The sequence below is a fragment of the Patagioenas fasciata genome, chromosome 1, assembly GCF_037038585.1.
Source record: "Patagioenas fasciata isolate bPatFas1 chromosome 1, bPatFas1.hap1, whole genome shotgun sequence".
In the NCBI taxonomy this organism is placed as follows: Eukaryota; Metazoa; Chordata; class Aves; order Columbiformes; family Columbidae; genus Patagioenas; species Patagioenas fasciata.
In genome coordinates this window covers 189,321,082-189,348,964 of record NC_092520.1, presented here as the reverse complement: position 1 = coordinate 189,348,964, position 27,883 = coordinate 189,321,082, and positions in this window count along the sequence as shown.

Sequence of the window (27,883 nt, the reverse complement as noted above, 5' to 3'; positions counted from 1 at the left end):
TTCAGGACCTTTTTTTTTTTTTTTTTCCCAGTTCCTGAGTTAAAAGAACTGCCATTACAGAAACACAGAATCACAGATTGGCTGAGGTTGGTATGCAGCACAGGAGGACTTCTGGTCAAACCCACTTGCTCAAGCACGGTCACCTACTGTGGAGGGGTTTCGTTAGAAGGAGATACGTTATTGAATTAGTCAGGCCCAAAGGAATCTCAAGGCCACTTCGAGAAGCTGAGAACAGAATCTGCTGTGAGAAAGAGGGGTGTTTCTTCATTCACAGGGCCTCAGCATGGCGTGAGTCGTCAGACCTACCATCGGTGGGGCTCCAGCGTGTGGACTGCCCATGATATTGTTTTAGTGAATTCATGCTTGGAGCGTGGACACGTGATTAGACAATAGTTGCGTATATAAGGAGACTTGTTTCTATAATAAACGGCTTTGCGTGATTCACATTGAATCAGAATGCTGAGTCCTTTATCGCTCCAACAACCTAGAGCCAGTTGTGCAGACGACTTAAATATCTACAAGGAGGGAGACTTCACAAGCTCCCTGGGTAGCCTGTTCCAGTGATCACTCATCCTCACAGTAAAAAGAAGCCCAGAACTGGACACAGCACTCCAGATGTGGCCTCATAAGTGCTGAGTAGAGGTGAAGCATTACCTCCCTTCATCTGCTGGCAATACTTTGCCTAAGGCAGCCCAGGATACCACATTCCTTCTTTGCTGCATGGGTACCTTGCTGGGTCATAGTCAACATTGTGTCCACCAAGACTTCCAGATCCTTTTCTGTAAAACTGCTTTCTAGCCAGTCAGCCCCTAGCAGCCTGCGGTTGTTCCTTACAAAGTGCAGGACATTGTATTTCCCTTTCTTGAACTTCGTGAGGTTCCAGTCAGCCCATTTCTCCAGGCTGTCGAGGTCTCTCTGGAAGGCAGCACAACCCTCTGTTCTGTCAGCCACTCCTCCCAGTTTTGTGTCATCGGTACACATGGTGAGGTTACACTCTACCATATCCTCTAAATCATTAATGAAGATGATGAACAGGACTGCACCCAGTATTGATCCCTGGGGTACATCACTAATTATTGGGTTCCAACTAGATGTTGCACCACTGATCACCACCCTCCAGACCCAGTTAGACTCCAATCCACCCTGCTGTCTGCTCATCCATAACTTCATCAGCCTCTCTGTGAGGAAGCACTGTGTGTCTCCACTAGTATACACATATATCTTGAGAAAATTAAAAAAAAATCAACAGAAGTGAATGCTTTAACACCAGAATTCTTTCCAAAAGTAAAATGGAAGTGTCAGAGTTCTTACTTTCAATTATCACCTTTGACATGATACTAATCAACATCTAATAGAAATAAGACAGAACTAGGGTTTAAAGAGTTTAAAATCCCTTAAAACTTATGTACCTTGAGAGATGAACCTACATCTTTATTTACATGTCTGAATTATGGATTTGGCTTTGATGGGATGGGTGCCTTCGAGCCTTATGAGATGGATACATGAGATGTATCCATCATCTCCTTGCTTGCTTCAGTTACACCTGAAGGCCTTCCTACAACTGATTTCCCTCCAGGAGAAGAGCAAAAAATAACTTTACAAAATTTTATTTCAGGATACCATACCTCACTGGTCCTGGTAAGATCTAGATTATTGAGGTGAGAAAGCAAGAAGATGGAGAAAATTGAAAATAATTTGCTCTTAACCACAAAATTTAGTGTAAATTATTGGTCCATTCAAGTCAGAAATTTAATATTAACCTCAGTGGAGCAAAAAATGATGCCTCAAAACAGCGATATGTAATCAAACAGGGTAATACTGTTGGAGACAAATCATTATCTCTCAAGTTCTCTGAAGAGCAGAAAACTGTATTTTGTCTTTTCTGTCTCACTGTTTACTGATCAATTTGCCTGGAGCCTCCTACAAAGTATTGTGACTTTTGTTTTAGCAAATGCTTTATCAGCTGCAAAGGTTTCTTATGTATTCCTTTAATTAGAATTGGAACTGACAAGTAATGTAAGTCTCTGCACTTGCAAATATTTGAAATGTTTCAAATTTTATTAAAATTCACAGTGTTTTATTCAATAGATAAGATAAACAGGTTGAAATGAAATTGTTTATAAAATATATGACAGATTATAAAGAAGTGGAGAACAAGGATCCTGGGAAAGCTTGTAATATCTGGCATTTGTTTTGATGACATTAGTCAGTCCTTGCACTCTTGCACTGTGGTGGCTGTAAGTGGCAGGAACCTCAGTCCAGATATCAGCATCTGTTCCAATATAGCAGCTATCCACTTGCTACAGATAAAGCAGAATATAAAACTACCTGTTGATCACAAGAGATTCTAAGGCTAACAATTAACATTGTATTTAAAAAAACTATTGAGCTCCTTGAAGATTAAGAATAAGTCAGTGCCTAATAGCATCAATGCTTACAAACAGCAAACATATCTGTGTAACTTGCATCTATTAAAACAGGATTTTGGCGTCAGTAGCACTTCTCAGTAAAAAAATGACAGGTGAATCTTACTATCACCAGGGACTTTCTGAGCCTTTAACAACTTTAAGTTGCTTGTTAGCCACTTCTTGCTACAAAAAAAAAAAATATATATATATATATATATATATAATTCTTACTGCTAGAAACTTTTAAAATCAGACTTCATAGAACAGTACAAAGTGCACTGCAGGAATCAATCCTGAATTGGCAGAAAAACTGACTTCAGAAAGCCTAATATATAATTTCATCTCTATCTTCCACAGTTCTTTACTGAGGCCTTCATTGTTTCTGTGGTAAGCCTGTGATTGATCAATAATACCATGTTTTCATGAGTTGCATCTGTGATGTTGGCTTTAATAATTCCCTGAATCTGCTCTTACCTTTAAATACACTGATATCTCTGTTCTGCAAGCTATCTTCCCCTAGGAATTTCTGATGACTTTTCAGGTTCTTCTAAAAAAAGAAGAAGATAAGACCATTCAGACAACAACCTCCCCCAAAATTAATCTCTTCTTGCTTTGTAAGACCTACGTGGCCTTTCTACAAAACTGCTACTAGCCAATGCATCTTCTTCAGGCTGAGAGAACTGAGGGAAAACATCAAGACTGAAAGCAACCTCTGGTTCACTTTCAATTAATAACATTCTCTGCATCTAAAAATATACTAATTAATTAAAATATCCAAGCAATACTATTTTATACACCTCTCATACCACTTGACTTGTTCCCACACATTAACAGAAGAATGTGACAAATTATTTAGCCAATAATATGGCTGAACAGGGCAATGTTCATGGAAGAACTACCCTCAGTCATTATTCAAAATTGCTCAGGGAATTATTTGTGACTTGTTTTTAACTGTAAAGATTTCTGCTGATTAGTTCATTAATACTTATCTGGTGCTCAGCAATCAGAATTTAAAATCAGTAAGTTAATTAGCACAATTATCACATGTGTTAAAACTAAAAGGGTTATTACTGTGGTTTAGTAAGGTTGAAGAAACACTTTTTACAGCTCTGATTGTATGTTAGTAGGAAAAAGCAGTGCTCAGAACATTATTTTGTCCCAGTAAATTGGACAGGAGTTCTAACACTGACTTCAAGGACAGCAGAATCATGTCCCAACAAGATTGATATCATAGTCAAGTGCAGAAGTCATGAATTAATATGAACTTAGAAGTAAAGTTTATATCCTTACCCATAAGAAACTGGACCATATTATGTTTTTTATTCTTCTTATAGCTACTTCCAGGAGAATGATGTGTCTTAATCTTGATTTATTTTGTGCTAAATATTGTGCATCATGTACTCCAAATTCTCTTTAATAAACTAAACCAAAAATCAGGCAGTATTTTCTCTTCAGCTTAGGTTGTAACCTAAACATGGAAGGGATAGACTCTTTTAGGGTTTGTAGAAGCTAACACAATATCAACTAATAAATGCAGCCATATTTACGAATATGGAGTTCATTGTGCAAATGATGTCAAAACTGAGCATTTGAGTTTTTTTCTCAGTACAATAAGTATCTTCCTAGCTTTTAATGCTCTAGCAAGTATATTATAATTAAATGATAATTTATTATTTGTACCGCTGTATGTCACTCATTAATCAATAGCAGTTTTCATCCTCCAATACAGGAAAAAGGACCTTAACAATAGGTCAGTCAAACCCTGTCTATAAATTAAAATAATCCATCCAAAATAGTGTTCTTTTGTGTGCTTGCGTGAGTAGGCATGGGCATGAAAGTAGCCCCATTCTAAATGTGACAGTGACTGTGCATCACGCAACAGTGTCACACTGCAGCTGTGGCATGGAACCAGCAGGCTCTGACAGGGAAGCCAACAGCTTTATGCCTTCCTCTGCAAATTCACAGAAACTTGCATATGTGTTTACATGTGTGCATATGTGCACATACACTCCTACCAAATCAGGCATCCTACACTGCATGTATACTTCGCATAAGAAAACGCAAGAGACTGCTCTGGCTCCTCCTTTGCTTCCAGGAACACATTTGTGCAGGCTGTAGTATCTTTCCTTATTTAAGCTGGAGTATTCTAGTACATCCCAGGCTGTACAAGAGATTGATGTAATGCCCCTATTTCTAGCAATGAATCAACTCATCAGTGTGACATGGGTACCTATTAATTATGTAGCACTCCTATTTTACAAAATCTGTTTACAGACTCTGGAATACTAATTAGTTATACACTACATATTTCTCTCCAGCCTACATACAGCTAGCCACTGTTATTCACTATGCTTATATTTATATTCTTTTTATATGGTTTAATCCTTAGTTCTTCCCACAATGTATTGTAAACCCCTGAGGCTCAGCTGCGGGATCCCTAATCAGGGTTCCTGAAAGTGCTGAGGCTCAGTGCCTGGCTTCTACCTAAGCTTGAAACTGAGGCTAAAAGAGGAAGACTTCACAGTCAGGAATACATGCGGGAGTGAGGGTAAAACCCATACCCCACCACAGAGTCAAAAAAGTGTCTTCATGCTCTTCAGGCCAAATCCAGGGTTCACGCCTAGCTTAAATATATCACATAAAAGTATTCTGTGCAGATAACTTAATTATGCCACCTTCCAGGTATTTTCAGTGTAATCATTGTCCAACTGATATTACACATTTCTCATATGAAATCTCAAGGCTACTTGTATTTCACAGTGATTTATCCTATAGCCATTGATATTTTAACAAAATACTTGTTGTTTGCACTGCAACTGGCTATTTTCAAAGACATCATTCTCTGTTCAAAACAGGAGGGAAATTTCAGCTTTTATTGGTCAGCAAAAGATTTCTCAATTGTCATAATGGAATTTGATCACTACCTAGATAAGCAGGCTGTCCTCTGCCCATTAACAGAAAATATGTGTAATTTTCCAACAGATTCAAACACACAATAGATGAATGAAAGAAATATTGTAATTCCTTCTATTTTGTACAAATGATTCATTCATATTTTTATTTAGATAAGATACAGAACTGAGATGTCTCAGCTACACGTTTGTAATTTCTTAAGTGAAAGCAGAAGATAAAATGGAAATCAAAACATTCTAGTTGCTGACACCTTGCTGCTCTAGTTCTTCAGTAAAATTTATATTTGAGATGGGGAAGAAGTCAGCTATTAACAAGGTTGACTATTTAGTTAACAAGAAGCAGAAATATTACTCAAGATGGTTTTAAGTAACACATATGACGTGTAAGAGATTAGAGTTAGCTTGCCTGCACTGGGTAATGTGACCATACAAAAAGTAATTGTGTTGTTTTCTTTTAGTTATTCTCCCATTAATTGATTTCATGTCAGAGAGCACTGCATAGCCTTAATGTCATGTGGGAAGCACAAACTTCCCCATAATTTCTGTACATTTGTGGATATAATTCATTGAATTACATCTCACCCTATGAAAGGGAAAGTAAAGCTTTGTACAAGGATGTCAATTAAATCGGTATTGTAATTTACTTGGAAGTCTTAGAGGTGTCATCCTTGAACACCTCCCCTTTGTTACAAGACACATTACTGAGGAATCGCTGACAAATTGTGACTTGTCCTAAACATGTTTTCAGGCATTTTTCATTGAATAAATCTTCAGGTATGCAGTTCTTTTCCCCACCTCAGTTTCCAATTTCTTATCTATTCTCTACTTTCCAACCTAACTTTTGAAGAGGTTACATTTTACTAGTTCTGGGATCTGAATGTCTTTCTGTTCCATTTATGCACCTGGATTATTTACAATTGCTCCCTCAGAGATCTACAGACAGGTTCTCAGACTATTTGTCCCTTGACTAGTTGTTAAGACAATCTAAACTGCAGTATGTTCTTATTTTAGGTCTCCAGCTAAGTCTATGTCATAAGGTTATAAAGAATCACTGAATGAGCTAAAATTCAATGTCCCAGTTCCTCACTTCACAGGATGTGCACACAGTTAAATTTTGAAGGCTATTTCATTGTGATCCTATCAAGAAGGTATTTAAATTCCGTAAGGAGACAATCAAATTCTTTATGAAAACAGAGACCTATTAGTTCTTTCCCCTTCTTTCCGTGAGTTATTAGGTCAAAATTAAGCACTTCTGGCCAGGACTGACATTGCCTTCTCCCTTTCATTTCAGACACTATTTTTACTTTCTAAAGCCATTTCTGGCAGCCTTTTCTTGACTTGTGGGCATGAATGTGAAATATCCGTTGATCAATTTTCAGTCCAAATAGGATGGGTTACCAGAAGGTTGTGCTCTTCTACATTATGCCCTAAACATTTAAAGTCTTTCAGGGACTGATCTTTCAAACACTTAATTGTGCAACCTAGTTTAATGGAGTAGTTCACAGGCTTGAAATTAAGCATTAACTTCAGTATCATGCTGAACGAGATCTTAACTCTTCTTTATTACCAACAATTACTGAAGCCCCATTTTTTCTTTTAATTTACCTAGCCTGTCAGATAAACATACCCATAAAACCCAATCTGTTACTGTCATTCATACAGACAATAATCCTCAGCTGACACCACCTGAGCCTGAAGTAGATAATATATAAAGAAGCTTATAACTGCCAAGGATAAAATAAAACAGGTACACCAACGATTTTGGTTTTTAAACATATTAAGTCTCTTTCAAATATAACAAGTATAAAGAGAGTAAGAAAGGAAAGCAAATGAATGCCAACTTAGAGTTACCTCTCAAGCTATCAAGAAATCTCTGACATCAGAAAACATACCATATCCCTGCAAAAGAGTTCTGCAATGGAGATACAGTGTTTGATTACAACAGTCTCCATACTTATGAAAACCTGATTATTTTTTATAAATGCATGACCCTACAAATCGGTGTAAGTAATCAGTTTCTGTGAAATTTCTGAGAGTCTATGAGGATGTAGAGCACCTGAATTTTGACGGGGGCAATCAGTGTCTTTTGGACCATCTCATTGTTGCCCATTATACAAAATCCCATATCTGAAAAATCAATGGGGCTCTAAATTCCTCTTGGTATTTTGCAAAAAGTTGGGTATGACATTTAAGGATAACTCCTGTCAGATGCAAGCCAAACTACCTTTATACCCTCCCACTTTGTACTCCATCTCTCCAGGCTTTTCTCGAAGTTAATAGGCTGATACCTTCCAAAACATCAATTCATACCTGCCAAAATACATGGAGTCACACTGCTGCCTCTTTTCACACTCCATCTGCTGCATTTGTTATTTCTGACCGCACTTCCTGCCATGCCACCTCCCACTTGGGCGTATTTGCCTGTAAATTGGAAAATGTTTATAACTGGCCTCATCTCAGAAATGAGGAGTGATTCTTGCCTGCTTTCCTATCCTACGCTGCCTATGTTTTTTCCATTAGATGAGAGGTACGTTGTCATCTGCATTCTTTCTTCTGTGGTATAGCATAAGATCTTAATCATGTTGTTACACTAGACTTTCTGCAGAGTTAAATGATGGTTCATGAATAAACACACAGAAAGTCAAAAATGGGAGACCAGCCAGGTCCCGAGGCAAATGAGGGTAGCACTCATGCCTTGTGCATTGCTTCTCTCAACTGAAGTATTCACAAACCTGCAAGCAAAGAATCTATTTCCCACTTCTGTCACAAATCATTCAAACTGATTCAAGTTTTGCAATCAGGGTAGTCTTTGCACTGTTTTTAATATTATTTCATTAAGGTGACACCAATAAAGCCAAACAACATTCAGCATAGTGTCTTCAAATAGTTACCATGGCAATACTCATTAGCTGTTCTCTGCCAAAATAAAATGCTTCAGGTTACTTTGAAAATGTGAAAAAAGCTTTAAATTGTTCAGTTTTGTCCTAATTCTGTCACCACAAGTATGACACAAAATAGGCAGAGCTTTGATTTTTTTTTCAATCAACTTTTTACAGCAGTATTTTCCCAAAATAAGATGCTTTGTTTATGCCTCGCATTAAAAAGAGATGGAGCAGAACGAGGATATATCATTAGGGACACAGAAACAGAAGTCAAAATAGCGTTAAAAAGAAGGAAGAAGGAAGAAGAAAGAGCACAGCAGTAGCTGAGAGAAAAGAAGTATTTTATTTCACAGTGATGTAAGGAAAATAGAAAATCCTCTACAAGGCAAGCTATCCTTTGATTTACGTTTACGAAAGAGGAATTCAAATAGGAACAGGCTCAAAGAACCACCATTACAATGATTATGAGAATGCAGAATTTTTGTGAACACTCAATATATCTTATGAAACAGGTTAAATTACCTTCATCTGCTTAGCCTAGCAAAGCAGCTATTATAAAGGGAGAAAGCTTTTATACCTGTATGAAGAGGGGTATTTGAGAAGGAGGAAAATTATCTGAATTAAAGGATAATAAATAGTGTAGGCGAAAAAACAACTGTCTATAAATTGGCCAGGAACATGTTTGCACAGAAAATTAAAAGTTTTCTTGTCATGTGCAAGTCTATGTCTACCCTATGATCTTTTCCAGTAGGAAAATTAAGATGTTTAAAGTTGAGTGCAGAAGGGCACAGAGACCTCCCAGCTCATTAACAGCTGCCCAGAACCTGTGTTTTCCTGTGTCACGGGATACTGGCTTAGCAGCCATGCAAGCACTCTTCATCCTTTGACTCATTTTGATCAGAGGTGAGTCTGTTTCTGCCCAACTGAGATTTGTAAGGTTTGGAAAGGAGTTGCCTGACAGGTAGGAGCTCTAACAGGACTCAAACTGGCTTTAGGAAAGGCTAATTTAAGGAAATCTGTAGAAGCCTTGCTAAGCTACACGGGTATGCAGCAGCTTCCCCTTCATTTTTCTAACAAGGGTTTTGTATGAAGAGTGAAGCTGTTTGGTTAAGGATTGCCACTAGCGCTCTTCTAGAGAGAGCAAAACTCCCACGTGATCCTGAATCTAACCAAACAAATCTCTTATGTGATCCTCACTCTGATCTCTCAGAGCAGCAGCAGGCAGGGCAAATTGTGGCCAATCACGGGGACATTTCTGGTTTGGGAGGAGGTCAGGTAGCTTCTCCCCCACACCCAGGAAAAGCCCAAGGCTTCACAACTGCACCTGCCCAAGCAGGTCCAGCAGCTCTTCCTTCACTGGTTGACAAAACAGTTCAGGACACATTATCTGCCATAAACAGAAGGCATCCTCCCCTATAGGAATACTTACAGCTGTGCCCATGCATTGCCTGGAGAGGAATAGCTGGCATGGACCAAAGCCAGGACAGGGAAAACATGGACAGTAAGAGAGTACAGCATGTGCCCTTGAGCCATGTAGCTGACATATACAGGTTTAGCTGGAGGGGACAGAATTTGCCTTGTGCCTTGCAACCCATTATGGCTCCAGAGCAACCCTGTCCTGTTTGCACCGTAATAGAAAGTAGTGCACAATTCTAATGATAATGCACTCAGGTGAATAAAATCCAGCTGACACCACTTAGTTATATTGTTACTGAAGTGCTAGCAAGACTAAAAAACTAGTAAAAATTATTTGTAACACTAGCAGGCATGTTTATGAACGCAGAGAGGGAAGAGATTTGCTGAGTACAGAAGTGCTGTCGTATTTTAGAGTACAGCTTCTTGTGTAGTGTCCATATCCCCTAAATTTAGCACTGACAATATTGTCCATCATCAGCTCAGCAGTACTGTGTAAGTGAGATCAGCACTGGCAATTTTTCTACAAGAGGCAATCTTTAAAGCAGTGTTGGGTGAATAATACTTTTTTTAAGCTATTCTCAGAACAGGACAATGTTTCTTATTTACAAATAACACTACTGGTCACTGCTTTAATCTACACCTTTCATTCGTTATGGATAGGCCACAGCATATGGCCATAGATCTCTGAGTCTGGGGATCCATTAATCTGTGGTGAGTTGAGAGGTGATTTATCCACGGGATAGAGGAGTCTCCTGGGCTTCTGGAGACAGTGATTGTGCTAACACAGACTTCCACAGTTATTGTCCCACAGCTGTCCCCAACCAAGCCCGCATGCCTCTAGCCAGCAGTGTAACCTCCAGCTGCAAGGCTGGAATGCTCAATTACAGTCCGGCTGCAAATTAGTTGTGTGTTTGAGGCAGAGAAATAAATCCCAGGCTCCATCTCAAACCTCAGCAGCAGCAGGCTGCCTACATAGGACACAAAAAACAAAGCCAAAGCACAAGCCACAGGGATTTTGCACCATAAGATACCAGACTTCTGTTCCCTGGGCTGCTGCTATTGTTGAGGTGGAGGACACATGTCCCCTGATGTCAGCCTCAGGCTGCCATGGCCTCACTGCAGCAGCACAGCTCCAGAGCAGCTGGTTCTGCCAGCACAGCCTTTGAGGCTTCCTGAAGATTGGTAGGTCCCAAACCATTTCCCCCTCTTTTGTTTTTTTGTTTACTGCATGAGTGCCAGGCAGCTGCCTTCTCAGTCCCCCCTGAAATTCCTACCACACTTCTTGATGGAGGAGAAAATTCTGTGCATGGATTGGTCTAGATATACATAACCAAGAAGGATGGACAAGATTTTCTTGCCCAAAAGTACACAGCTTATTCTTTTTTGGCATTTTATGGCTATGGTTGTTAACCTTCCTGCCACCTCTAACTGGAGCTAAAAGTACTGCCATCCGAATCTCTAAGCCCTAGGTTACAGCCGGTCATGCCAGAAATTTCTTTTGTTTGAAATGGGGACTAAGCCTCAATCCACAATGCAGCAGTTAGTTGTTTGGCTGAGTGTCAGAAGCAGCTGTTTATACAACAGCTTAATTTGCAGCCACCTCCTGATTTTACTTCAGCTCCCCTGCAGTGTCTGAACTGTAATGGAAATAATAGTGGATAGCTGCCATGGAAAGGTTTGCAACACACACAAGACCAGATTTAATCAGTGGAAGGAAAGGTATATTTTTCATTTTCCATTAAGATAAATACACCTTCAGCTCCGATTGCATGCAACAGTTTACCTGCACCTCATAAAAACTACCTCCAGCCTGAGAATTAAAGATTGCCCTGCATCGTTACGGATCTCATTTTTCCCGAGGCTTAAGGCCAGAGTTCTTGTTGACTCTTCCATGAGCTCTGACTGTTCAGCACTGCCTGAAAATCAGATCCTTCAGTTACATCAAATCAGGGCATACGGTTTAAGTAAACGCCAGTAAGGTAATCCGGTGGCTGTGCACTGCTGCTCTCTTGTGGTCTAAAATGGTGCGTCCGAGGAGAGGGCTGTGAAGCCACCAGTCAGGTTTGCATGGAGGAGGGGTCTTCACAAGGGGCAGATGGGTGGCAGAACTCTTTGGCAAAGGATACTATATATGAGAAAGTATTTGGCTGCCAAACAAACGTCAAAAGTCCGTTCTTCTGGGGACAGTAGACAGGAGGAGTACAGAGCTGGGTGCAGGAGGGGATGGCAACAGTGGGAGGGCAGGACCTCCCGAAACAGCAGGCAGAGAGCAGAGCACCCTGAGGTCAGGAGGAGAAGGTGCAGCAGCAGATGACAATGAATCTTCTTAGGAGGTAGGTTTTCCAACAGCCAACTCTGCAAAACTGCCCCCAGCACTACTCTATTCTGGGTCCTAGGCTGGGCAGACACTGAAGCACAGACTGATTCATAAGCTCCCTTGTGCGTGTATTTGAGTAAATGCTGCAATGAATTCCATATGCAGTGTTTTGCAGGAAACAAAAGTGATTGCTGCTTATAAATTAATAAATGCAATCGACTACTGAATTGCTTTGAGCCATGGAGGCGCAGTTAGTAGTACAGCCTGGAAGGAGGTAGACAGCAGGAGAATGAATTATCATTTTGTACCTTATGTTTTCTGAAAGATAAGTGAGATAAGGCAGAAGAAACAGGGCATGTGAAGCTCCTGAGTGGAGTTGTAATAGGAACTAAACAGCTTAGATAAATCTGTAGCAAAGAGGCAAGGCTGTAATGGACTGTTATATTTTAGGTTGTGTTCTTCCTTTAAATGGGACCATTTATTTAAGGAAGGACTGTAAGATATTAGGACTAAATATAAATGAGAGGAAAAACAGGGAATTTGTTACTGAGAGGAATAAGGTATATCCAAGTGGACTTCGCTTCTATAGACTCAGCCAGCTACAGACTCCAGACAACCACAGAAAGGCTGCAGGACAACAAGCATTTGCAAAATGAAAAAGACAGTCACCACAGTCCTAGAGGAGAAAATCTATATTTGTGAAATGGACTTCAGCTTCAAATTTACATTTAATGAGTTTGTAAGCACCCGAGACTGGGCCAGAGACTGCAGGACAATGTAAAATACAGACATTTGGAAGCAAGGAGAGGCAGATAGTTAAAATTCCTCAAATGGCAAAACAAGACTGGGGAACTCATCAATCTTTGGATTGTGGGTTTTCTTTATAGAGAGATTTCTTTTCCAATTATACTCTGTGCTACTGTAAATTCATGAATCCTCATCTATTCACCTTCCAGTTTGTCTGTTTCCTAATTCATGGCTAACTCAGAAGAGAAAACAAACTACACTGACTACCGGCACACATAACAGCTTGTGCCCACTGCCTCTCAGGAACAAGAGATTAGAACAAAAGAGAATGTGTCTGGAAAAATAAGTTTTCTTCTTGCTTTGGACCACTCATGGAGAAACCAGCATTAGTCCCTGAAGTTCATTGCTACCTGAGCTTCTACCTACCAACTCCAAATGCAGAGGGGCAGCAGGAAGGAACCCATGGCTCCCTGTGTCTCTGACTCACAATTCCACCCACAGGTTCTCTGCAGGTGGTGCCCATGAGTTTCACCTTGGTCAGCAGGTGCCTGAGGTTACAACCTAAACACAAGACATATGTTAAATTACCCAGGTCTTCTTAAGTACCTTGAGTTGGAATCAGAATTTTAAAGAACAAGATAGAAAAGTAGCAAAGATTATGTATCTACTGCATTAAAAACCACATAAAGTTAGACTTAGATTAATCCTAGCTAAATGTCAGTATCAACTGAGGACCTTCTGCAACCCATAGGAAGGTATTTCTGAGAATCATCAGCCACCTGACCACTGATATGTGGGTGTCTGCCCAGAACGCTGTGGCACATGGGCCATTGCAGGTCAGAGCTAGTTTCTGCAGAGGCTTACGTTCAATGGATGCTGAATGCTGCTAAATGGAAAGGTTTGGCCCCAAGGTGACAGACCCTTTCTCATTTTCTTTATTCGCTGGAAAAAGTAGTTTAAGAGCAGGAGTCCAAAAGATTCATTTGTAGCAACAAGAGCTGAGGACTTCTCAGCATTCAACAGGAGAACTATCTCAGTGAGGTCTATGTAGCTGGCTGTGCATCTCAGACCTTATTCTTGATGGTGACTTTAGGACTGCAGAAGCAGAAATTCTCAAAAGAATGAGAAAGGCAGCATTTGCCACGGAAAGTAATACAATCATTTTGATGAGTGGCGCAGCAAAGTAACTCTGTCAAAACCAGGCATCCATCATGTTGGCACACACATCATAAGGTAGACTGCTCAATGCTTTCATACACAACTAAAGTGGATTTATTCCATTTTATATCCATAAAAATGTAAAATTACTGTAAGCATGATCCTGAAAGAACAAACTTCTGGGTTTCAACAGTAGACTCATCCTTAAACAGACACATTGAAATAATAAAAATCCTTCACTGCATGAAGAGAACACAAGAGTTCTTGATTATTGTATAGTAACATATTGGACTCCCCCCCTCTCTCCAAAAAGCAACTGTCAGCAGAAAAGAAAGCACAAAGGGAAACACAACAACTTGTTCCCAAAACTAGATTACCCCCACCTCATGGATTTGCCAAAAGGAGCCTGGCCTTTTTCAGTTAGCAAAGATGATAAGTTTCACTGTAGGCAAGAAAGAACACAACTAATTATTGAATCAGTTACACAGATGAGCATGGTTTGCAGAAAATGCTGATTTGACTGATGCCTTGTTGCATACCAATATCTCTGCCATATGGTGAGGGTTGAAGAAGAATTGTTGTTCCTGTTTTGTAAACAAAAGAGATGTGGTTGAACTATGACATCAAATGATGATGAGACTTAAGTAGCACAGTGAAAATAGTACACAATGTAAAGTCATCAGTCTGTGTTGTCTACAATCATCATTTCCTTAATCTCAAAAGAACAAAGCTAATATCACACTTAGAGCAGAAAGAGCGATTATGCCCAGAGGTACAAACTTGTGCTGGAATGATTTAACCAAATATGTTTAAAGATTAGTCTGAAATTGTAAAGAATTCTATAAAAGCAGATGCCAGCATATTTGCCATGATGATACTCACATGGATATAGCATATCAGTTAAGTTGTCTGAGATATACACTTTGATGGTTTGTAACTGCTTCTGCACTCAAAAATAAAGCTTATTTTAACACAAATCCTGACTTCATGAATTTTATATCCATATGTTTAAATAAAAGAGACCGACAAACATAAAAAAAAATGCTTTATGAAATTACAGGGATATAATGAGAGTACTCAGAGATGTTAACTTTAGATTCAGGAGACTGCTTCATTCCATCAATTCCAGGAAGAATCTTATGAGACTAAGCAAATAAAGATTGGGGGGGAGTTGCCCATTCGCCCAATAATTCCCCATTATAAACACAGATAAACATACAAAAGTCAGACTTAGAACACTCAAAAGTATGGGGAAAACAGACCTTTAAAAATATTGGGGTGAGAGAGGAAAAATTAGACATGGAAAAGTGAAGGAGGGCCAGAACTAAAATTATTTTGGTAGCAATACCTTCACCCCTTTATGTCTGCATACTGTCACACATTTTTTTAATTACATAGTTAGCAACCGCATTGCTCTAGGATCTCTGGCTCTCCCATTGCACAGGCAGTACAATTTCCAAGGAAAGGATCATGGGAAAGAGAATATAACTCTTCTGTGTTGAAGATGTACTCATCTGCTGTCTAGGAATGACACAGAAAAACAAACAGACCATCTTTACCTCTCTTCTCAGCTGTCCTTAAGTGGAAAATAACTGGTAATTGAATTGAGTGCTTTGAATGGAGGACAAATATAATTGATTCAAGCAAAAAAAATCAGTTTGGTTTTACCTATGTTATGATCAGAGTGGAATCAAAATATCACAAGGCTACACAATGGCACAAGGCCACCAACAGAGATTGGAGACCATGATAGCTCTTTGACATAAGTAGCAGTTCACAATATCACTGTTTATTTTGGGAGGGAAGAAATGAAGTCCTAGAAAAAGGACTTGTGCTGCACAAAGGAGAAGAAACCATTGCTGCCAGTGTAAGCACTGAGAAGCAGCAGATGCATAGGGAACCTTATGAGATGGATTTGTGTCATCACCAATGCCTTTTTTTGGCAGACATTTGAGTACAGAGATTTATAGGCTTGATTTAATTTATAAAAATAGAAAATATTTCTGGTTTTACTGCAAAGAGGATGAAAAAATGTCTAGGAAGTATTTTTTTAGATATCTTGTTCCACTCTATAGCTAAGAACATTTTTTTCTGACAGGCCGTTCACTGATACATATGACATGTTATATTTTTATATATTGGCCTTCTTATATAATATCCCCAAATACTTCAAGGGAAAGCTTTCACTTCGGAGATTTGTCCATTTTGAGCTGCCACGTGAATGACAGAGAAGCAAAAACAAAGGATGTTTGTTATTTAAACTATTTCTAAGAACTCTCTTTAACTGCTAAAAGTACACTGAATGAAGGTGAACAAACTAATAGGCCGGGTTAACTTTGCCTTTATATTTCATAGAACAGGTGATTTCCTGGAAATCTTTCATTACACTCTCACTTGCCAAAATACATCCAAAACCAGTTTCTTAAAAATGATTCTTAATTGCTCTGTTAGAGCAATCACATGCAATTCTCCAAACTTCTATCATGGGTAGAAGTCTTAACAAGCTTTAGAGTATATTTGGATGTATCTCAAGAATTATTTCCTTCCTACAACTAGGTTGCAGGCTGAATTCTGATTGAACACCATATACCTGACAAGTAGGCAGCTTTGTTCAATATCTAAACTTATTTTAATTATTCATGTCTTTTAAATGAGCAGAGACTAACAAGAAGTATTACATGGAAACTATCCTTGCTGAATAATAACTTCTGCTCAAGTTAAAAACTTGGTTGGGCAAAGAAGACCTATCACAGCTGCCTCCTGAGGGGAAGAACAGCCCAACAGTTTACATTTCCCATGATCTGTTCTGTCTTCTTTATAATGAAGATGGAACATTTTGCTCCAAAACCAATCAACAAAAGACAGCCCCACAGAGGTACTATGTCTGCCGTCTATCTAACATTTCACAGGACATAAAGTCTTTCAGTGATAATCTTTTACATATGTTCGTGTGACAGAAATATAGAAGTAAACTATGTGGTAATCAGCTCCTTTTGTCTGTAATCTCTTCCCACGGTGATTCCTAGTAACATGAGTTTGAGAAGAGTGGAGGAAACAGGCTAGAAATGGATTCCCATCAGTTCTTTGAACTACCTCAGCTCTAGCAACCTTTTCAGTGAGGCATTTTTGTGCATGTATCTAAGTTGAAAAGAGTATACAAACCCTGCCATGTGAGGTGGAATTACAGCAAAATAAAGTCATATTTCTGCAAGGGAAATAAATTCTGTAACAGACACTGACTCAGCTTGTTCTCGATATTTTCCATTTAAAGATGTACCTTTCACGTCTATTTGACAGAGGTGAATTGTTAGAAGACAAGTAGATATATTAGAAAATTAAGAGCTAAAACCAGAACCAATTCACCCCTGACGGCCTTTGAAGGTTCTAAACATGATGTCTACAGGAAAAGTTTGGTTTGGTATAATCCATCATGTACTCTTAACTAGTGTAATCTTCCCTGTGTATCAACTGTTCTATTAATTGTTTATTCTTATAAATCTGTCTTAGCAGTAATAGTACTTCTGACATGATTTAGAATTTAATTATATGGTTTATAAAACTCTAGCTGATGTTTTAAAACATCTGTTGCACATCTGGGAAAATCACATACTCAACACACACAGCTTAGTACAATGGATGTATGCAGAAGCAACAAATCTGTCTGTGAAGGCGGTAGACCCAGTTCTCTAAATGAGAACATATAAACTCTATTTGCTTTATGGACAACATAAAAAAAAAAATGATGACATCATTATAACTGTAACTTGTAACACTGTATGGATATATTTTTTCAGCAAAGTGGGCATTTCACTGCACAAAGACAGAATAGAATCAGAAAATAATAGAATCGTTTCAGTTGGAAGAGACCCTAAGCATCATCAAGTCCAACCATAACCTAACCTGACTCTGGCACTAAATCATGTCCCTAAGAACCTCATCTAAATGCCTTTTAAACACCTCCAGGGATAGTGACTCTACCACTTCCCCTGGGCAGCCTGTTCCAATGACTGATAACCTTTTCTGTGAAGAATTTTTTCCTAATATCCAATCTAAACCTCCCCTGGTGCAACTTGAGGCCATTTCCTCTCATCCTACCACTTGCTACTTGGGAGAAGAGACCAACACCCTCCATGCTACAATCTCCTTTCAAGTAGTTGTAGACAGACAGATGTAGATGACCTGACTGTAAGGATGCTGTGCTAATAACTTTAATTTTGAAACTTAAATTAATAAATGTCTGGGCTAATTAATTTTAAATCACATATAATAATTTTTAAAAGTTAAATACCTTCTTTACCACCACTACTGTTTAAATTCAATCACAAGCTCAGAATTCAGCAAAGAAACCCAAGCATTTCCACATAAAACATAATTCTCAAGCAGTACAGATCAGAAATAAAGATAAAAAAACTTTCTGATATCTAGAGACTGAAGCTTATGCATTCCTCCTATAGTCATTTTTCATGCTTAAGAAAGAGAAAAACAGAGATAGATATAATTAAGCTCTGGAATTCTGTATTCATCAGTGACTACAAATTCCTGGAACCACTACCAGCAATCATCAGTTGTTGCTACAGACACCCTAACAGCATTCACGAGGACCACTACTATCCATTCTGCAATGAACAGAAGAGAATGAGAATGATACAATCAAAACACTACTTGAAAACTTCTGTGTAAACTCCAGAGGCTGCATTCTTGCTCTCAAAAAAACATTACCACATGCTAATAGTTCAGACTGGGCAAATGTTTTAAAAAAAATGCGTTGGATTTTTCCCTAGCAAATGCTTACAAAAGCTATCAAAACTTACCTGTGCACAACAAAGAACACTCGCTCTTATTTACTTATTACTTGCTCTTACTAATCAGGCTATTCATCATGCATCTGCTCCCTAAAAAGTTTTAGGTGTTCAAATGAGAAGCAGGAACAATACTGCATGACTCCAGTGCCCAGTCCCAACATGAATAGTAACAGGGCGGCTGTCAACGTGAACATTTTGGGAGCAATCCATGGGAGGAACGGCTTTCATTCAAGGTATCCAGACCATCAGCAAAAATCATGGCCAGCTTCTAAATGATAACACCCCCATTCAGGTCAGTTTGTTCCAACGACTTTAGCCACACACAGAGAGACTCTGCAAGAAGAATATACCTTGCTTAAATTAAAAAGGAATTGTTTATTCACCGAAAAGCAGACAGTTAGACATAAATTGTTCTTGAGGTGGTTATCCTCCATTCAATGCAAATGACAGCTTTATGTCCTACACCTTTTCAGGATGTCATTAAAAATATTTTTGATTGAAGTATTATATCTATGCAAGGAGAGTAAAGTTAATTTGGCTTTGTGTTATTAACAATTCATGTCCTGAATTCTGTCCCCTACATATTACATTACTAGCTCTTTTGTCATTTAATTGCTTTTGACTAGCTCTTCAGAACTGAGGAATTTATTCCCCTAGGCTCTACAATGACTGTGGGCATACAACAGAATAAATTCAGGATTAAAGTTTATATTTGACTTAGTACTCCCAGGCCCCTGGACATTTAAAACTAGTTGTAAGACTAATTCTATGGCCAAATAAGCATCTTATTTGTACAACTCATCCACCTTTTCAGCTTACAAGTTAAGAACTGTAGGTTACAAGGATCCACAAAATATAATTTAATTATGCAAAATTTAATCAAGAAATTATGTTTTCTTATAGCTTGAAGTAATTCCTAAAAATCTAATTAAAATCTCTTTAATTAGTGCTATCAAAATTGTTCAAGCATCTAAAGAGATCATATTCTCCATCTCTAGCAGAAATGACAAAATCATTTTGCAATTTATATGCACTGTCACTTCTGGGGAAAATGTGGCTGTTTGGCACTTTCTAGAGACAATGCTCAAAAACGTTCAAAGGAAAAGCGTGCATTGAGTTGTACTGGCATTGTACGGTGCATGGCAAGAATAGAGAATTGCTTATTTCAGCTAAAATAGAGTTCTGAGATGTCAAACTTCATGCTAGTCACCAATGCTATCTGCAGTGTACACTAATTTATAATCAGTTGGGTAAGGCAAGGTGCTCCATTCTGTCTGATGGTGTATTCTTGCTTATTCGTTACACAATAGTATTTGAAAGCTGTATCTGATCAGTGCCAGAAATGTAAGGAATTACTAGCTAAATTTCATCCATCCTGGTAACAGTCAAAAAAACATAAGCAGAAAAACTGAGTGAACACAAAAGCTGCTTGTCTCTCTATGACAGCAAAACCCACACTGGTATACCCGTCCTTGGAAACACTGGCCTGCCCTAGTGACATGCACACAGAAAAGGGCTTGAACCTTTGCAGTGCAGTGGTTGTGTCCACACAGCCTTTCATCTTATGTGCCATAGACTAAACAGGTAACATGTTTTGCATCTCACTCCACAACCCGCTCTGCCAGCGCCACAGCACGCTTCATAGAAAGGGTTGCAGCTGCCACAGCCTACAGACACTTCTCTGAATGTCTTTCCAAGTCATGGAACAGTCTTCTGCTTTCATGGCTGACAGTGAGTCAGATGAAGCCCATCACCAGGACCAGCATCTCAGGAACATCCTCTACCAGGAGAAACAGAGTAATTGTGCATGTGCAGGGCTAGCACGTGTAGGGCTGGCAAGGGGTGCACAGTGGGAAGACAAGAGGAAACAGGCAGAGAGGGAAATAAGGGGAGGAGAAGGAATACAGTTAGGGTATAACACAGTCAAAACAGAAATAGGGCCACAGAGAGTCAAGCACTGTGTCCCTGGGGTTTGAAGATGGGGGTGAGGGGCCACAGCGGTACCCAGAATTGAGCAAGAGGATGGTATGAAGATAGAGAGTCTCTAAAGTGGGGAGACGGGGAGGCAGCAGTTGGAAAGACATGGGAGAAATGCGTGCTGAAGCTGCCTTCAGTAACTTCAGTGAGCTCAGCCAAAGGAAGCTATGAACTGTGCAGCTCACTGGTATTTAATACAAATAACTCTTTGGCCAAAATCACTAACAGTTTACAAGAGTCAGTGAGAAGGATCCAAAGTTTTCAAGTTAATCCCAGTGCACCGCTCCCAGTCTGAGCTGTTCCCCTCCTTACTATGCAGCATGGCAGAAAAATACCAGGCATCACTCAGCAGCTCTCAGTCACATTGCACTAGTACAAAGGCCAGACCCTCCTGCTGTTTGTCCGTCTTCTGCCTAATGGAAACTGATCTGGAAAGTGAGTACAGGCACTATGTGCCAACAAATCTTTGGCTCCCAGAGCTATCTTCTTCATCCAGAGCACTTCAATACAGCCAGTCATGGAAAAGGACATGCTTGTTCCTGTGCTACACAACCAGAAATCCAGAAGGCAGCAAAGCTAAACAAATTGTAGAATCATAGCACCATTTAGGTTGGAAAAGGCCTGTAAGATCATCGAGTCCAACTCTAAATCTAACACTGAGAAGTCCACCACTAAACCATATCCCTAAGTGCCACATGCAGACAGATAAACATCCAGACATACATCCGCACCTGTATAAATTCCCAATAAAAATTTCTCCTAATTCCATGATAAATGATCTTTCCTACCCACATTGCCTCTGCCTTCCGTCAGCTAAGAAGTAAAGTTATAGGTAAAAGTTTGGGGATCCAGAGCCAAAAAGAAATTAAGAGATCCAGGTCTGGTTGATTAAGGCTCCCCTATAGCTCCTTCAGTAATCCCAAAGTGACAGTTCCCTCTTCCCTTTGAATTTACTTTCCCTGCTGTGGTAGTGGGGAAATCTACTGCTCCCTGAGCAACAAAATGTTCTCTAGCAGTCTCATTTTTTTTCCTTTCTATGTGTTATTAAGAACCTGAGCATCAGTTCTGCCTCTTTTAGCTCAACAGTCTCAGTCTTGTTTTGTGAGTACCTTCATTAGCTATTAGCACATTTCTCATGTCAACTGTATCTTTCAAATTAATCTTTGAAAGATCCCTGATACATAGGAGGAGTTGGGAGGGGTTGAAACAGAGGATTGAGGGTCATTTGTATAATTGAAATCTGATGCTTCCAGAGTTAGCAGACATTCAAATCACAAGACATTCACAATAAATTATGTTGTCTCTTATTAGACATGAGTGAAGGTGTGTGAAGGGGATCCAAGAGTGACTCCCCACTTAGTCGCACACTGCCATTCTTACTGACTGGGTGCTAATATGGTTTTTACTCTTATAACTAGTGTTAATAATGGTTATTATACTATTATCTAGAGCTAGGTAGAGCTCTCAATTAGTAGATCTAAAATACTTCCTAGAAACCATTAACTCCTCAGTTTGCAATTGAAATAAACGGCACTAACTAAAGAGCCAGTTATTTTTCAATGAGCATCACTGTCTGACAATAATAGGGCTGACAATGGCCTTTATCACTGTATGTAACCATAATCTCTTATGACTGTTGTCTGAGATGCTTCCATGAGCTAAGAATTTCAAAATCTCAAATACTTTTAAATAAGTTGTTTGCCAGAAGAATTAGAATGGAGATTAGCACATGAATTCTTTAGAGACATAATTTAGTCAGTAAAATGTTCCTGTCAGTTTCTCATGTTTGTTTGTTTATTTTCCTCCAACTTGCAAATGGGAACTTCTGATGATTTTTGAACTGCTTTCTTATCGTGTTTCTGTTTAAAGGTTCCTCAGATAATTGTCTGGTGCAAAGCCAATGGCGGCTCTGGGTTTGTGCATTTATGTACCAGTCTTGACAACTCTGCTAGTCCAGAGCATCTACCAGAGCATCAATGCTGCTGCTGCTTCCAAAGGGACTAGCCCAGCTCAGAAGATAAATTGCTAGATTCCCCCTAATATGCTCTGCTAAGAAAACTGATTAGCTGAAACATAGGGCCACCTGAATACAGATAGATGCTTTTGAAGCCAGCCGGAACTTTTTTCATTTTTTAATGTGAGTCAGGATGTTAAGCTACTGAAACAGTTTTGAAAGCCTTAATTCTTGTTCCTTTTATTATGAGCATGAGCAGGGGATAAAAAGACATGAGAATGAGTTAGAAAAATATTATTTATATATATGTGCTATAAAATTATCTGCTGGAAGCATGTTCCCAAGAAGAACAGTAAGTTAAGTATTAAATTAAAATTTGCAGGATTATTTGTAGTATCTTCATTTGTCTTTTATAGTCAGGTAAAAAATTGTCTTTATTATATTATGGTCATATATTATAAGCAATAATTACATTTTTTATTAATGATTGCAAAGTTAATTATACATTGCAGGATTCAGAACAGACTGGCATAGCTGAAGAACCACACTGTTATGTGACTCATATATTTCATAATATAAAAATACACACTGAACATAGGGGTTATAAAATTTACCCTGTAAATAATGTTGTAAAAATTAATACACAGGCTGTTAGCTCAGTCACCGTAAATGAAAAAAAAAAAGAGGATATTTTACAAGGAGGGTGTAAAAATAAGAATTCAGTTGTGTGGGCAAGCTGGACTCAGATAAGGTTGAGCTCTGCAGCCAAGCACTCAAGGTGTCTTTTGCTTTCAAAAAAATAATAATTTTTATACCCTACTCATTACAGCTATTTACAGCATCTTTAGCCTTGGCTGTAACAATGCACTAGAATATCTGATCTGAGCCATGGCTCTGTGAAACAGTACAAGTGAGTCTTATGCAGACTCATCGTGAGGCCCAAGAGTGATCTAACTCTGTTTTCACATCAGCAGCAAACATTATTAAAAATTGCTAACAAAAGTTGCGGGAGAACTGCATAGGACCAGACATAACATGAAGGTGTGTAAGTGCTCCCTTGGCATAATTTTTGTGGGCACACTAAGACAGACAAGGTACTTATTTCTGCTTTATATTTTTTTAATGGCAAGACAGGGTGTGTCATAAATGTGAATATTTCCCCAAAACCCCTGTGCTAATATTGCCCCCTCAACACCTCCTTTGATTATGCAGAAGTGATGCATTGAACTGAAAGGAGAATAGTAAGAGTATCATTGTACAAAAAAAAAATGTTGGAAAAGGGAGTAAATACTTTGGTTTTTTCCTCATGGATATAATCTGGGGTTTTGTTAGCAGTAGAGCTGCATATTGCATGTTATGTTTTGGGGTTTTTTTTAGATTGGAACAGCCTTTTACCAGTAGTTCATTCATTCACTTAGCACGGTGGAAACCATAGCTCTACTTGTATGAATCACCCCCTTATGTATGCTAAATACTGACAGCAGTCGCATTTAGCAAATTTCATTGCTTTCTCACCACTCTTGAAGTGTAGGAAAGCACTGTGCACATTCAGACCTACAAATGTTCACAGGCTCCTTTCTCTTTTATCAGCCAAGGACAGCTAATCCCTGCAGGAGAGGAGGTGCAATGTGGTTTTAGTTTGCTGTTCTCAGTCCCAAACATTATTTTCTTTAATTCTCCTCCATTTCTTCTAAAAACAAACAACTGGTTATCTGCGTCCTATTCCCCAGAGCCTCTGCTATTTCAGGCCGCTTGTCTGAATCTCCTTGAGGAATTATTTTTCTTCCAATCAGTCAGACTTCAAAAGAGAAGTATCAAGGGGCAATCTCTGCCACTCTCTGCAAATAAAGATTACTCTTTTGTTTAGTGTCCTCCTCATGCTTTTCGATACACTGAGATTTTTCAAAATCCCAGCTTCCTCTGTAGTTTGAACAAAATCATCATCATCTCTCTCTGTCCTATGTTTGCCTTCAGTTGCACAGAGGCAGGAGTTTGATGGGAGCATTATTGAGGGACCAGGCAAGGAAGGGATTGGAGATGATGTTCCTAGCACAAAGAGGCTGTTCTTGGCAGAGGTGTGAGACAACGTCCTGAGGGACATACTTCTGCTAGGAGGAGTGCTTTGGTGAGCAGGATGAGACAATGTAAGGCATTTTAGGAAATGGAGAATACGGTGATGAAACCTGCTGTGGGGCGAGGAAGAGATGGTAAGTAAAATTCACTTCCTGAACACAGGTATTTCATGATATTTGAGATACTCTATGATACTTCACACATCTACATGGAACTGGCAGCTAGAATACAGGATGCAAGTGAGCTTTTCTGGACTTGCAGGTGAAGATTTCCAAGGACATTTCAAAGTAGAATAGATCCCTAAGTATACTTCACTTATCCCTGGTACATCTAGCAAAACGCAGAAATGAGGGAGAAGAAGGTCTGATCTGAAAGTAAAGCATGACAAAAGTAATCACAGAAAATGGTAAAAACAAAGTAGAAAAAGAAGGGAAGACTTGACAGGTCATATAAAAGGGAGAAAAGATGCTGAGGAGTAGAAAATGGAGAAGTGATCTCTGGGGTAACAGTAAACAAGCAGAAAACTGCAGTGCTGCTTAAAAGTTTAAGCTGCGTAGTCCACCAGCAAGGTACCGGCAGACATTCAGTACACACGTCAGGTTAAACTTCAAAAATATTCATGTCCCACAAGCCGCTGAGTTCAGCACAGCTATTGTTCTGCCATGTCAGACACTCACCAGTGGGTATATCGAATCAGTCTATGGAGGTTCAGATGGTATATGATTTTTTTTTTTAGTTATTACTTTCATTATTTTCCAAATTAAAAGCTAAAACTAAGGCCATTCCATAAATTAAAAACACTATAGCCCCTATAGCATGACTCTATGTTATAAGTTACCCAATATCTGGGTTCCTGTACTATATACTTGAGAATGTCTCTAAAGTGTCAAAAAAAAGTAAGATAATGTTGTGTGTCAAATTTTTTTAAAGAGTCAATCTAAATTAATATCTTTATAGGCCACTGCCCACACTCTTTTTAGTTCATATTTCTTAATCTGTCTCTCAGTCTTGAGAAAATCTGAAAAAGTGAAAAGCATTTTTCAAAAAGGGAGTAAAAATACAAAATTAAAGAGGAAAAAAAGAGAAAGTGAAGCGAAAGAAGGGAATTTAAATGCAGGGAAGCACAACAGGAAGGAAAACAGTCCATTGCAATCCCTGTTTTTCTTGTTGTGGAGAATGCTTGCTATATGACTGTGTAGTTGAACACAAATAAATATTCACCTTGTCAACAGAGGCCAAAGGACATAAGACACAAGCTATAAATGTGTTGGGTGAGTAGAATAAAATTAATTTTCATCTGCTCTTTTACAGACACTACTGGATAATCCAGAATACATTTTTCTGTTGTAATATCCATTTTCACATTTTTCTGACAGGACATTTAAAGGGATGTAGGTGAAAGATTTGGGTTTAATATTATAGAGTTTTTCTTCTGTAACGTTGTTTACATACAGAATTATATAAAGACTGCTTTGTATTTTCCAAATATCCTGAAAGTACAAAATAATATGTCTCCAAAATCATCCTTTTCTTCTGTAGCATTATTCCTCCACTCTCATTCCTGAAAGGGTTCTGTATATGTTTCATTTTCCTTCTCTTAGCAACCTCACTGAAGATGACGGGATTCTTGGTATGTGTACCTCATGGCAAAATCTCATCCTAATTTTGACCGTTCTGATCATGGACGCCACAGAAAACTGGTGTGGCACCTTCCTCTTATGACTAAACTTCAGAAAGAGCGTAAGTAGAGATCAAGGGCTGAAAGGCAGAAATTCAGCCTTTGAGGCACATGCTTTGCTTATGTCAAAATTCATCTTCCTTGCCAGCTGTTAAGAGGAAGCAAATGAAGATCATGGAGAGTCTTTCCCTCAGCAGAAACAAAGAGAAAGGCAGACAGTGAAAAGAGCAGCTTCATCCTCTTGCCTTGGAGCAACTGGGCATGGCTTGAGGCAGTGCGTGTGGTGCTGGCTGGGAGGAGGAGGAGAGAAGCTTCAGCTCAAAGAAGAGAATTTTTTGGGTGCTCATGTCCAGAAGACCCAAAACTGAAACTGCTATATTTTCCAGCTGGAAGCAAGAACTGCAGTAATATGTTCAGATCCAGCCTTGAATTCAACATTTGTCGCTGTGGTTTGGGTTTCAATGTTCAGTTCAGACCTCGCTTTAGTTCTTTTGGCAAAGAACTTGAAAAATATCCTACTGAATGGCAAGTCTGGATAGACTAGGAAAATAAAGCAATCTGGCAACTAATTCACCATAACATGTTTTTTTTTATTGCCAAGCAGTATTTATAGAATTCATTACTACACTCAATGCTAGTGAACCTAGTAAAATCTTCTATTAATATCCTTACTTTGTTCTGTTAATATTTATAGACTATGCCCGGTTCAACTTTTTTGTATCTTGGCATTCACCAGACTTCAGCTTAGCAAAGAAGTGCATCATATTTACCAGATAAGATTTACTGGATAATCCTTGACACTTCCATGGAAACAAGGAGATATTCAAGATGGGAAAGAAATTCTAAGGTTTTGTTTTCAGTGGTTCTGAACTGTCCATCCTAGTATTGTCTGTACAAAATACTGACATGCTGGAAGGCAAAATATGACTTTACTGCAATGCCTAATATCTCACCAAGAAACCAAAATTCTGTAAACAGAAACTGTTCTGTTTCAGGCACTTTAGCAGGCAAGATACTGTGTTTAGCACAAAGAAATGTGGACTTTCTACCTAGTTGTGGCGATGACTTGATGTGTAATCTTGACTTCGAGACCTTGTTCTTCTGAAGCTTTGTCCATTTTTCTTTCACTGCAAATGGGCTGAGGCAACTAAAAAGTGTTATGTAGTATATAGTGCCTGACACATGGAGAGTGACAGTTCCCATAAGATCTGTTTATGCAGGAATAAAAATACTGAGGAAGCGTATCCATAGCACCCAGCTGTATGATCCTAATTTAGTCTAGGAGGATACTCCATTAGTCAATAAATCATAGATATCTGAACTGCCTAAGGCTCTCAATTGACATGCAAGTGTTACAGGTGTCCAGCTAAGTCTGATGCCTATTGCTCAGGAAGATAATAGCTTCTCAAGTGAAATGCAACACATTTGGAGTGGTCCTGTGAGCCTGAGTTGAATCAAACCAAAAGTAAAATAAGAAAAATTCAGTTCAGCTGTTGACTTCCTATTACACTTCTCACAGAGTGAGAGGAAAGATATAGCAGCATAGTTTCTATTTCAGA